General features: G+C 44.0%; 1 protein-coding gene and 1 non-coding gene across 3 annotated transcripts in view; one reads left to right on the top strand and one right to left on the bottom strand.

Annotated features, from left to right (window-relative positions):
- Positions 1 to 14,089, top strand: part of LOC126266694 (neural cell adhesion molecule 2) — a 571,136-nt gene that overhangs the window by 148,953 nt on the left and 408,094 nt on the right. The gene's annotated exons all lie outside the window — the stretch shown is intronic.
- Trnas-cga (transfer RNA serine (anticodon CGA)) lies at positions 14,002 to 14,076 on the bottom strand. Its single transcript has one exon. It is a non-coding gene; the product is annotated as a tRNA-Ser (tRNA).

Here is a 14,089-nt window from a genome sequence, read left to right as displayed (position 1 = left end):
TTCGTAACGGACATTATGTACTCTTTCTGCGAAGTTATGAACATAATTATTTTTCAGCTAATTACAGCAATGAGTTATAACTTTTTAAATAGAATATTATTATATCTATCACGTATACGATGCAGTTAAACCAATTCTGTAATAATTAGTTTAAAGCAAATTTCTATCAATTTTATTTAGGGTACTCGAAAAAATCAAAGTTGTGGGAGTGGATGCAACATGCCGCGTACAATATAACTAGCACTGGCTGTATGCAAATGAGTGTTCTGATGGTGGAATGTTCATTTAATTGAGATCTTCAAACGACTGCTCACTTTGTTGAATGTACAGTTCAGTGCACCTTCTAAACTACCTGTGGACGAGATGTAAAAATTTCTTCTGTCTGGTCTTACGTAAAGTTATTAAACTGTTTAGACATCGTCTATTTGATCGCTCAGTTACCTTACCAGTACCGGAATGAAGGATGGGGTAGATAATGCCACCTTGAAAAGCTAACCTCTAAGGAGGATAATATTACGGTTAATCCTTTCAATCGCAGCATGCAGGCCGAAACGAGTAAGGAGTAAGAATATCAACTAAAATCACTGAATAGACTAGAATGTGATATAGTTAGAAATACCTTCTTCGACTTCCACTGAAGTTTCTCGAAGCTGCTGGAACAACGAAGCTTTCCAAGCGACTAGAAAAAACACACAGAGTACTTCCTAATTCTAGAAGGGTCAGATACGTCAAACATATACTGTCACTGTCAATATGGAATGCATTTTAAGGAGACCGGAAGTTTCCTGTGTAGAATATAACATAGATCAGACAAACAGCTATCTTCTAAAAGTAATAAGGAAATAGGTAGCTATACTGCTTAACTAAGACCTAGTAAGCCGAATTCGAGATTTCTGAATCAGTTCTGTGGTTGATTTCGAATCTTCCTGTCAAATACGCTATCCAGTCAAATTAATGTAACCATCTTTGGAAACCCTGAATAACGACTCTTGGAGCGTGGACTACTGATAGTTGTGCAGGAACACCGTCAATGAAGTTCTGGAAGGCCCCGCAAGCATGTGAAGCCATCTAGACTCCCGTGCCGAGGCGAGCCAGCTGCACTAGGTTTCTCGGTTGAGGATTCATGGCACGAACAGCCAGTCAAGTTTCTCTCACAGATTCTCGATCTGGCTTAAGCCAGTAGAGTACAATAAACTCAGCCTGGTTCTCTTCGAACAACGCACATACACTGCGAGTGGTGTGACACGTTGTACTGTCCTGCTGGCAGATGCCATCCTGCCGAGAAAAATCAAACAGCATGAAGGGGTAGACATTGTCCCCAAAAATAGATGCAAACTTCTGTTGATACGCTGACCTTCGAGAATGACGAGATCACACAGGGAATGCCATGAACACTTTCCCCAGACTACAACGCTCCCTCTTGTGGCCTGGACTCTTTGCTTTCTGTCGTTTTACGCCGTACACGCCACTGGCCATCTGTCCAATGGAGCATAAAACGTGAGTCATCTGAAAAGGTCACCTGTGTGCACTCAGTGGACGCCCAACTGTGGTCCTGGCGTGCAAATTCCCGCCTTCGTCGCCGATGAACAACAGTCATCTTTGGTGCCGCGGGCACCCTTACGCACCAACGTTGGCTGAACGGTCGTTGAGGGAACAGTGTTGGCAGCCCCTTGGTTCATTTGGGCGGTCAGTTGCTCAATATGTACACGTATTTTCGTTCGTACAAAACTCGTCGTTCACCTCAGTGGTGCACTGTAGTTGACTCGGCGCCAGTTTTGGATACTGTCATTTCGTCATGCACGGTGTACTTTAACCACGGCGGCACGCGATCAGATTACGAACTAATCTGTTTCGTAAAAGCTTCCACCCTTGACCCGAAAGCCAATGGTCATGCCCTTTTGGTCGCCATATAAATTGCTCCGCTTTTCGCATTACGACAAACACAACACTGTTTTCCGCGTCGCCCCGAGACGCCTTGTATACCTTCTACTGCCAGTATCGCCATCTGCCGTCTATGTGGGGTTGTTGCGCACTGACGTCGAACATTCGGTGGTCATATCAACGTGACATGACAGGGGATAACGCAGCACACCTTTGTTAACGCATAGAAATAATCGGAAACGAAAGGGAGTGCTTTACTATGGTTACTGTTCACAATATACACCGTTGAGCCGAAACACTATTAGCATCGCACACCGCGAGATTGAATACCGCCTTGTGGTGTCGGCAGTACGTGTCTTGGTAAGCAAAGTATGAAGGCTATTCGGAAAATGTCGTTACAAATTTCTAGGACTTGTAGACGGGAGTATGTACATAACATTTTGGATAGGAACTCATGTCCGAAAACGCCATCCGAAGAAGCTGCAGAGCGTCAGCTTTACAGCCACCACCGCCTTTATATGTATGTGTATACAGGGTGATTCCGTGATGAAATGGCTCTGAGCACTATGGGACTTAACATCTATGGTCATCAGTCCCCTAGAACTTAGAACCACTTAAACCTAACTAACCTAAGGACATCACACAACACCCAGTCATCATGAGACAGAGAAAATCCCCGACCCCACTGGGAATCGAACCCGGGAACCCGGGCGTGGGAAGCGAGAACGCTACCGCACGACCACGAGGTGAGGACATTCCGCGATGACGTTACAAACTTTCAAGCATGATGGATAAATACCTCTGATAGTGTAGTACATGTACGGTTGTTGCTAAGACAGTAGGCAATGCAACTTTCAGAGGTGGTAGTATGGATCAAACCAAGAAAAAAAAAATCTTGGGAACATGGGCTCTAAAATTGACACCTGAGTAGCTATGAGCACTTGTTCGTCTTCGATAGTGTAGAACACATCTCCTCTGTTGAACAAGTGCTCATAACTCTTAAGATATGCTTTTCGAGCCCAGGGTTGCTAGACATTTTTTTCTTTTTCTGGTTCATATCACCACCTCTGAAAGATGCCTACCGTACAATATTAGCAACAACAGTACCGTTACATGTCAGAGGTATCAGAGCTGTTTTCGCTTATAACTTTTGACTCGATCGTGTCCTGCAGAGAGACTCGTATCTGAAATTGACACATTTATTCTAGCCCATAATCATTGAAAGATTGTAACGCCATCGCGGAGTCACACTGAATATAAGTACATTCACAAGCGCCAGCGCCTATAACTTGTTGTTGTTCACGTGCTACTGTCGTGATCATTTACGGAAAGTGGATAAAGACGGTGCCCTCTCTGTAAAACAGGATCGGCGGCGATCTGAGGCAGATCTGTAGCAGTATAACAATTATTTTGGAGCAGACCATCCAGTCCACATTGCTGAACACTCAGCTCATGAGCAGACCTAGATGATCCCCCCACTGATCCACTGGCATTGTCTGTTCGGATTACAGATAGCACAGGATCATCAAGTTTGGACTTTGAATCAATGATAAAATATGTCCTTGTGGAATGACTCATATTCCTTATTATACGAGGCAGATGGGCATTTCTGGACATGGCATCATCCAGACGAATGCTTGTTCGAAACGTGAGCCGTGTCACCGACGCAGAACAGTGGAGGCAGTATCATGCTACGACAGTCATTCACCTGTGCTTTCATGGGTTAACTGCCTGGGGTCACGAGGCACCATAATATCTGAATATTATGCTATCTCTTAATGTCTTCCTCGTCAGTGATGGCATCTTCAGCAGGGTAACTGTCAGTGTCGCAAGGCCAGAATCGTGATACAGTGGTTTGCCACAGTTCAACGAAAACCTGATAATAACTTACTGATTCCACGTCACATAGCACGATCTTGTGTTGCATTCTGAAGGTGCACCAAGTCGCTGTTAAGTAGGTGGTCACAAAGTAAATATAAGTGGCCTTCAAAAGAAGACGAGACAGACGGGGAGAAAACAAAAGTATGTAAACCGTTTATTACTTAAAGACATGGCCATAGTTGTTAATATCGTTAGTTAGATAGTTAATTACATGTTCCATAGAGCATTTGAACGGTTCTTTCATCGCAATGATATGTAACCAGTCGGTGTACAAGTTATGTATACAGGACCAGTGTTAAGATCAATGAACCCATAATTATTTTTAGTCCTTTTCATGCAACCACACTTAATGCTTTTCCGACTACCTGTTTCCAAGTAGAAATTCGCCAACTGAATAGAAGGAGTTGTCCAGAAAAATTGATTTTGAATTACATTTTAAACTTGCTTCGCTACCTGTCTGACATTTTGTTGTTGGGCCAATGATCAAACATTTTTGTTGCTGCATAATGAACTACTTTCTGAGCCACTGGTAGCTTAAACAAAGAGTAATAAATTTTATTGTTCCCTCTAGTATGGACATCACTGTTCCTTTCCAACTGGATGGATTATTTATGACGAATTTCGTAAGTGAATACATGTACAGTAGCGACGCAGTTAAAATTCCTGGCTCCTTGGAAAGGTACCCACATGACGTCATATTTTCCTTACTGCTCGCTTTCATGCAATCAGTACTTGCTTTTTAAGTTGTGAGTTACCCAACAAAATTATTTCGTAGTGCATTATTGAGCAGAAACACGAGAAAATATGTCAGGAGGTTGATACGTTTGTATCCAAGATTAGCAACTATACAAAGAGCAAACGTAGCAGAACTTCTGTTTAAGAAGCTCATATGATTCTACCCTATCCACAGACCCATGCCCATGTGCTACATCACTTGTTGTGCGGAATTGAAGGTAATATGTTTTTTTTTCTTTTTTTTTCAGAACTAAGGGAGAGTCCATTTTCAGTGTACCACTTAATAATTCCTTGGAAAATGTCATTCACTAGCTATTCTGTTGCTTTATAACACTAGTATCGTTTACAGGTACCAATTCCGCTTTTTGACTGTTAAATGGAAGATCATTCACAATATAAGGAATAGATGTGGACCTAAAATTGAACGGTGTGAGACTCTCATTGTGACTCAGTTTTTCTAGTTTTTGTTCCTCAGTCACTAAAATTTTCTGCCTTCCTGACATCTGGGTTATTCAGCAATATCTTTTGCGTTCCGTTTGTTAAGTATAATTCAAGCCAGCTGTGTGTAAAGCCATAAGTTCCATAAAACTGAGCTTTTTAAACAGAGTAACATGACTTATCCCATCAAACGCCTTGGAAAATCACAAAAAATACCAAATGGTGACATATTATTTACAGCTTGTTTTATTTGATGAGTAAACGTAAAATATCATTCTCAGTCGAGCGACCCTTCTCGATTCCAGACTTTGATATGACAAGTAAATTGCTTCTATGTAAGTGTGCGAGTGCTCTTGAGTACACTAGTTTTTCGAATACTTTCGAAAATTATGTTGGAAAAAGACATTTGCCGTGAGCCAAAATGGTCAAAGCGTTGGTGGATGTTTCCTATGGAGTCAAGGTTGTTTGCAGGGTGCACCACTTTGTTCAAAGCAAATCGATGGCCATGAATGTCTTTCTTGAGGACGCAAAAAAATGTAAAGCGCCTGGGAGAGATCGGGCCTGTATGAAAGGTGTGCAGGGGCTTCCCAGCTAAACTTCTGTAGCATAGTCGAAGCAACCTTGGAAACGTTTGGGCCCACATACCAACTTTCAGAAAACTGCCAAAATCCTCAGAGACGCTCGCCCCCTCGCAACGAGATTCACCGACCTCCTCCTGCTGATAAATAGGAACTGAGACCACAGCGGGAGCGCATCTCCCTGCAAAGATTTCCTCGCATTCACTGCACTCAATAGAATAACTACGATATAGTGTCAGAAAATGAAACAGTGTCTATGCTGTAGAAGTTTCGCTGGGAAGCCAGTACACATCCTCTATACAGCTCCGATCTCTTCCCATACATTTCCATATGGTGGAGACCTGAAGAAAAACATTCTTAGTTCTCGATTTGACTGGGACGAAGAGGTGCACACCTGTGTACAATCATGATTCCGTAAGCAATCGCAAAGATTTCTCCACGTAATTACTGACCATCTTGCCTCATAGTGCAATAAACGTACGAACAGTTATGTTGATTATTTTTGATATAATAAACATTTTACTTACTTTTTACCTCGTTTTGTTTTTATTTCACTGCCCCTCATAAATAATCTAATGCACAAAAACGTAAGGATCGTAATGTTTATCCTAGATGATGCTGTTTTACAGAGAGGTCGCAACGTCAAAGAATTGTGAGGACATTGTAGAGTCGGACTGGCAGTAACTTTCAACGAAGTAAATGTAGCTTACTGCTGAAAGGTAGATGGAAAGTCCCATAACCGTCAGATTCTCACAACAGGTGAGTAATCTCTAAGAGAGTCACAGCTGCAAAAAGCCAAAGAGTGCGCATCCGTAGCAACGGGATGAGCACGTAGAACAATACGTACCAACAGCAGAAAGCTACTGTTTATGAATTGCAGAGAAATTTGATTAACTCAAGATGGAAGTACCTAAGAACACTCATTTGCCTGTTGAGTGTGTGTCCAGTCTATGACCCTTACCAGGTGGAATCAGTGCTGTAGACAGGAAGAAAAGAAAGCTGTCGTTTATTAAGCCTGAGAGCTTTACAGGTGCCTTTCCCTCTCCAGTGGCAGATGGCACAAGTTTGTGTACCGGGGGTTGTTTACTGTGTAAGAAGGATTAAGCCGGAATACATTTCATGAAACGACCGTGATTCAGAATCAGAGTAAATACCGAATTTTATCGCCATTCGTTCTTATGCTCACCATTTACAAATCAAACAGCAGAGGATAAAATGCGGGAACACTGAGATTTCTCTGAATTCGTAACATGTCTATTAGGGTGCAGATGCATTTTGTAACAGAACAAGTACCGAGAACTGCCGCTTCAGTGGCCAGCCCTTCACTGTACGTCAAAGGCTCACGCTCCTGCAGCAGCTTGTTATTACCTGTCGACTGCAGAATCTGCCACAGAAATGAGAGACGCAGTTTCATTCGCGGTTGCGGAAAGCGGAAAACTTCGGCTATGGCATTTACTGTAACCTAAGATTTAGAAGTTAATAAAATGGGAAAACATGTTTTTCATTACAGTCTCCGCAGAGGTATTTTGTTGGTATTCGGTAAAGATTAAATCCCACGAACAATTTTTTTAAATTTCTCTGTGATAGATTTTTACCGATTAACAAACAATCACTTTGCACCTTCATATTTTTGTCAGCAAAGTACTGTCCCCGAAAAGGAATTTAAAAGTATAACAATCCCCATTGTTCTAATACAGCTTTTTGAAAGATTTCTCTGGTTTCAAATAAATGTCGTGACTGGAAATCCTATCTCAAATAATTCCAGCTGGGAACCTCTTAGACCCACTATCAGTTCATCTAGTATTTGTAGAAAGGAACTGTTTTCCACTGTTGGCTGAAACTAAACTAAGAACAGGCAGACATCATGCACTGACGGACACGGACATTCGAGCTCAGCAGATGATGAGTGTAAAAATTTGAATGAAATCAGTGAAAGGGATCACTTTTTAGTAACAGAGTCATACCAGGAGTTCAGCTGGTAACAAGACTATGCTTGGCCAGTCAATGGTACGTTGGCTGAACAAGCTCCGCGTAAGCCACCAATTTCTGTACCACTGAAAGTTGGATGCCAAATCGACTGATTTGGAGCGGAGAATCATGCTACACTCCTTGAAAGTTGTATGGAAGCCATTGGGTTTAGCGGATGCCTAGAAGACCGTTACCTGCCGTCATGTATAGTGCCAGTAGTGAAGTACATGGGAGATGTGGGTACAATATGAGCCTGTTTTCCACGGTTAGGGCGTGGTCCCTTCGTTCCACTTAAGAAAACGCCTAATTCAGAATTAGCGTTCGGTGCCGGCCTCTCTCGCGTGGGTAACAGTTCACCCATGTCGTTAGCGGTTGCGAGAAGTCTTGTTGGACGAGAGTTACACGTAAAATATTTGTGACAAGGATGAATATGAATGTTTGTGTTCATTGTTACATATGCAGCAGTTTAAGCTTTCCACTTAGGTTCTTGCCCAAGCACACACTCGGATTTCACTACATATTTGGAAATAAGCAGCCAATTATTTTCACAAGCTGCGACATCACCGAGTAAAAACAGTGAACCGCGTATGTAACATTTTTCCTTTAATTTATGTCTATGGTCACAAACGTTTGTTAACAGATTACTGGTTTCGGTCTTTAATGACCATCATCAGATCTGTTTCATAAAAACAAAGTCCTAATGTACTGCAGCCATAGTGGCTTGTTTTTTTGAAACAGATCTGATGATGGTCATTAAAGACCGGAACCGATAATCTGTTAACAAAAGTTTGTGACCATAGACGTAAATTAATGGCAACATAGGCATTTATTTATCCGCTCCTCCGCTCTCTAAACAGACGGAAATGTTAATTGACATCGAGTATTGGAGAACATACTTGTGTTTCATTCATAAGAAACTCTCAGAATATGATTACATCACTAAGTCCATTATAATTATTTGAGCCAGTGGGTGTGTTGGACCTTCCATCGACCTACGGACCCCCTTGAAAATCTCTCCCGTAGTCGGAGACGAAACGTTGGGAATTGAGACAAAATTCATCAACCGACCACGGCATAACAACCCAGATGGACATGATATTTCCGGTCGTGAAAGTCTACATTTTAGTACATCACTAAGATAAGTAAAAAGCATGCAGCAGGATGCGGTCCTACTTCCTTCGACTCCGTATACCACGAGATTATCCATTATGCTAGGGCTTAGACATGTGATTTTCGTCTCATGTCTCGGTTCTCATACTGCCCCTTGTAGGCTTGTATCATTGATACGTTATTCACAGACATTTAATGATATGGATGACGGTTTATGACACATTTTCAATGCACTACTGCCTTCAAATGGTTCGATGGCTCTGAACACTATGGGACTTAACATTTGAGGTCATCAGACCCCTAGAACTTAGAACTACTTAAACCTAACTAAGGTAAGGACATCACACACATCCATACCCGAGCAGGATTAGAACCTGCGACTGTAGCGGTCGCGCGGTTACGGAGTGAGGCACCTAGAACCACTCGGCCACAACGGCAGGCTACTGCCTTCAGACAACATACTGAAAGTATCTTCTGGTTTGCTGCCGGATTCTAAAATCAACTTGATATTTCGGCGATGCAAGTGGTAGCCACGTTCAGGAAAATGCTGCTTCTGCTGATGAGTCCCGCTGAGAGCTGACGCCAGGTTGCAGAATCGACGTCCTATACAGGCCACTGATCAGTACACAGCGGATGCGCCGCCCATTACGGTTGCTTCCCTCCAAGACAGGGAGGTCGCGCCGCCCTTAGTGGAACACTGCTGCCAACGATATCTCGCACTCAGGGTCGCACCGAAGAACGTTCAATTTTGATGCGAGGTAATACAGGATTCCACGTCTTGCTAAGAGGAAACCCATTGTCTCTGTTGATTAAATAATCAGCCAACCTAATTTCAATCGCCTCTTTATAGACACTGTTCCAAAAACCGGAAATGTTGGCAACTACCACAGTTTCATCAAATTTCATACTGTGTCCCTCATTTAAGCAGTGTTCTGCTATTGCCGGTTTTTCCGGCTGTTGTAGCCTCATATGAAGGTGATGTTCCACACATCTATCATGCACTGTGCGAATCGAATGGCCAATGTAAGCTTTCCCACACTGACACGGAATTTTGTATACAGCGGGTTTCCTAAGCCGCAAATCATCTTTCACAGATCCGAGCAGTGCCCTAATCTTAGGAGGTGGGCGGAGCACACACTTAATGTTAAAATTCCTTAAAATTCGTCCAATCTTAAACGATAAGCCTCTAGCATAAGGAAGAAAGGCCACCGATCTATGTTCCTCTTCATACTCCGGAGATGGTCCAAACTATAGCCGGGAAAGCCTACGTAATCATAACATACTGAAAGTTATAATACGAAACAATTGAACGTGCTTGCTGCATCGACTGTCGATATCCAGTGTAGGGTATAGTCGACATTGCATGTGACGTCAGAATGAGATCACGTTTGCAGGAAGTCGTGTGAGATGTTACCCAGGGAATAAGATGCAGTTCCTCCACGGACATCAGACACTTCATTGAGTATGTCCCCAGTAGAGCTCAAGCCGTCTAGGTGCTATAAACTCCACATTAATGTCTGCTAATAGGTGTCCGAATACATGTTGCCACACACTGTGCACCTAAAGCGTCGTGGTGCCATTTTCCCACATTGAGCAGTGAGGGAAAGTACGGTACAAACTTGCGTAGCAGAGGTTGATAGAAGACTGCAGGAGAGTGCGGTGGTAGGCTCGGTGACGCCCGGGCGCGGCCGGGTTGACGCATTAGGGCGCTGTCGGCGGCGACGCGCTGCGGGCGCCGGCCGCCGCGGATTACGGCTGAGCTGACGCGCAGACCGCAGACCGCAAACACTGCCACGCCCAACCCCACCCACACACCACCCCACCCCATCCCTACAGCCCGCCTCCTGGGGGGCGACGGAGCCGAGACAAAGGTGGCGGGACTCTCGCCTCACCTTGACTCGGCGAAAGCCGTTTTCATGAAGTGGAGACAGGCAAGCCCGGCGCTCTTAGTGTGAATACGAGCCCCTAGGAAAACGTTTCAACAGGTAAGTCAAGACGACCTTCTGTTACATTGAAAGGGAAATGTTTCAGCCTGATGAGGATAAGAGGAATTCCACCATTAAGTACAGAAGGGAGAACAGAAAGATTGAAAAGAGTACACCGAAGGCCTGTACGAAGGGGGGTCGGGGTGGCGACCGGAGGAACTGTGTAGTGACGTAACGTAAGAAGGAACTGGAATCGATATTGAGGGCATAAGAAATCAGAAAATAACTCAACGGAGCTTGAGGTGACTTGCGATCAGCTAAGGCAGAAAGGGTAGACTACATTCCTTGGTATTTCTAAAATCATTGCGGGGAATTGCAACCACGCGACAATACAGGTCATATATAATTAATGAATTTGGAGACGTACATCACATTTTCGGAAAAATCTACAAAATCCTCAATACAGCAACAGCAGATAAATACAACAACTATCGCACAGCCAGCTTAAAAGCTCATATTTCTGACAAGAATAGTGTAAAGTGAAATGAAAATGAAACTGAGGAGCCGGCCGGAGTGGCCGTGCGGTTTCTAGATGCTACAGTCTGGAACCGCGCGACCGCTACGTTCGCAGGTTCGATTCCGCCTCGGCCGTGGATGTGTGTGATGTCCGTAGGTTAGTTAGGTTTAAATAGTTCTAGGTTCTAGGGGACTGATGACCTCAGAAGTTAAGTCCCATAGTGCTCAGAGGCATTTGAACCATTTAAAATTGAGGATACTTCACATTAACGTCAGCTTCGCTTTGGGGAAGTTAAAGGTATCAGAAGTTCTACTCGCACTGCGATTGATAAAGGCTGGCAGACTTATGAAAAATCGAGATACTTTCATAGCATTTATTGGGCTACAAATAGTGTTCGACTATGTGAGGTGGTGTAAGGATTTAGAATTTTCAGTAAAATAGATGTACGGTGTAAGCCAGAGAAAAATACAGGCAACATACAGTAATCATCCAGAACGTTTGTCCACCGACCTATTATCGACAAAAATCGGTCGATGAAATAGCAGCGTCATCTGCCAAGGAATGACCACTAGTGACGGTGCTTGTAGTATGAGTGAGCGTTATGTCCGTGTGTTGGATGAGGAAGGCACGAGCCATCTGAGTTTGACTGAAGGCAGATTGTGATGGCGGAAGGGCTCGGAACGAGCCTTTCGGAAACTGCACGTCCAAGCTGAAATCACGTCCAGACGGCACGGGATTGAGTGCCATGTCTCATTACAGATGCCGGTCATCATATGCTGAGCAGACTGGTAAAACAGAACAGGCGGTGAAATATGGAGGTACTGACATCATACTAATTCCAAAATGTTCAAACGTGTATGAACTGCTGAAGTCATCGGTCCCTAAACATAGACGCTACTTTAAACTAACTGAAACTAACTTATGCTAAGTACAACGAACACACGCACCCACGCCCGAGGAAGGACTCGAGCCGGCCGGAGTGGCCGAGCGGTTCTAGGCGCTACAGTCTGGAACCGCGCGACCGCTACGGTCGCAGGTTCGAATCCTGCCTCGTGAAGGTGTTTGTGATGTCCTTAGGTTAGTTAGGTTTAAGAAGTGCTAAGTTCTAGGGGACTGATGACCTCAGCAGTTAAGTCCCATAGTGTTCGGAGCCATTTGAACCATTTGAAGGACTCGAACCTCCGGCAGGAGGGCCGAGCTATCCGTGACATGCCGCCTCAAACCACGAGGCCACTCTGCACGGATCACACTTTAATGCTGAGAAGAGTACAAGTGTGGCTAAACATACGATGGGCCTTCACAGCCGACGACCCATGCATGTGTCAATGTTAACACCAAGATTGGGCAACTACGACTGAAATGGGCACATTTCCATCGGCACCGGACACTGACACATACCTTCTTCATCAAGCCTACGGCAGGGCGCGAATCCTTCACATTTTAGGGGAACAGCTCCTTGACACCTGAACTGCGGGACAGAAGCTGGCGGCTCTGGGATACATTCAAGAGGTCATCCACGGGTCCAGTGGAGCTCGCGCAAGGTACAATGATAGCCAAGGAGTGTCGTATACGGGTTTCCGACAACGTACATCCCTTAATGACGACCATGTTCCCCGACGGCATTGGCATTTCTCAACAACAAAATGGCTCTCTCACAAGGCCAGAAGTGTGATGGACTCGTTCGAGGAACACTATGGCGAGTTCCAGTTGATGTACTGGCCCCTCAACACGCCGGATCTGAATTCGACCGAACTCACGTGTAATGTGATTGGGTGTGAATTTACGGGCATTAAGTGACTTGTTTGTGCAGATGTGGTGCCAACTCCCCCCAGCGACGTACAAAGGCCTCGTTGCTTACATATCACGACGCATCGCGGCTGTTACGCTTGCCAAAGGGTATTAGGTAGGTGGTCATAATGTTCTGGTCGATCAGTGTACAATATTACAAGAAACAAGGGGGAAAATGGAGGACCAGGGACGAACTGCTCGGATTACGAAGGGTGTAACACAGTTATGTCATCTCCTACATCTACCGATGAGTCTGTCTCTCGAAGAAACTGCGCTGTCCTCAGTAACAGAGCGGAACAATTGTAGGTCTTGTAGAATGAAATACAGTCTAGTGAGTACACACTATGAAGAAGAGTAACAGAAATTAGATTCACGATAAACATGATACGGTTGAAGAAACAGCAGCAGCTTAGGTCGTGCAGTGGAAGTGGTTGAAGTTATTTGGGGTACAAATATATTAGAATATTATGGCGAGTTATTACACAAGGATATGGAATGATAAAAATACGTGGCTTCTAAACAAGAAAGATATCTAGTGTTATGAAAAACACCAACAAAATAAAATATACTTAAAGGACTATATATAAGGAAGGTGACTGGCCGTAAGAAACAAAATAAGATGTAAATGCTACGAGGAACCAGGAATAAGGTATATAAACAGGAGAAACTCTTATGTAATGGAAGCAATGTGTCCAGTAGCATCAAGAGGATTCAAGGAACACATGTAAGACGAAGCAAGAATAACGTAAACAAAACTAGAACAGGCAGAGATGATGTACCAGCCCAAAAGATGTCCCTTAGCATCAAACATTCGCCTTATATCACGGTGGAAATTTATGAGAATCTGAGTTTGAGCACGTCTGAAAAGAATAATGAACTGCGAGACAATAAGAAGAGAATCGAAGCGTTTGACTTGTTATACATAGATGTAGAAAATGAAGTGGTAAGAGAGCCGGACTCCGTGGCCGAGCGGTTCTAGGCGCTTCAGACTGGAATTGCGCGACTGCTACAGTCGCAGCTTCGAATCCTGCCTCAGGCATGGTTGTGTGTGATGTCCTTAGGTAAGTTAGGTTTAAGTAGTTCTAAGTTCTAGGTGACTGATGAACTCAGATGTTACGTGCTCAGAGCCATTTGAACCGTTTGATAAGAAATAAGAAACTTCCTGGCAGATTAAAACTGTGTGCCCGACCGAGACTCGAACTCGGGACCTTTGCCTTTCGCGGGCAAGTGCTCTACCAACTGAGCTACCGAAGCACGACTCACGCCCG

Source organism: Schistocerca gregaria, chromosome 4 (genome assembly GCF_023897955.1).
Source record: "Schistocerca gregaria isolate iqSchGreg1 chromosome 4, iqSchGreg1.2, whole genome shotgun sequence".
In the NCBI taxonomy this organism is placed as follows: Eukaryota; Metazoa; Arthropoda; class Insecta; order Orthoptera; family Acrididae; genus Schistocerca; species Schistocerca gregaria.
This window is presented reverse-complemented; position numbering and strand designations above follow the sequence as displayed.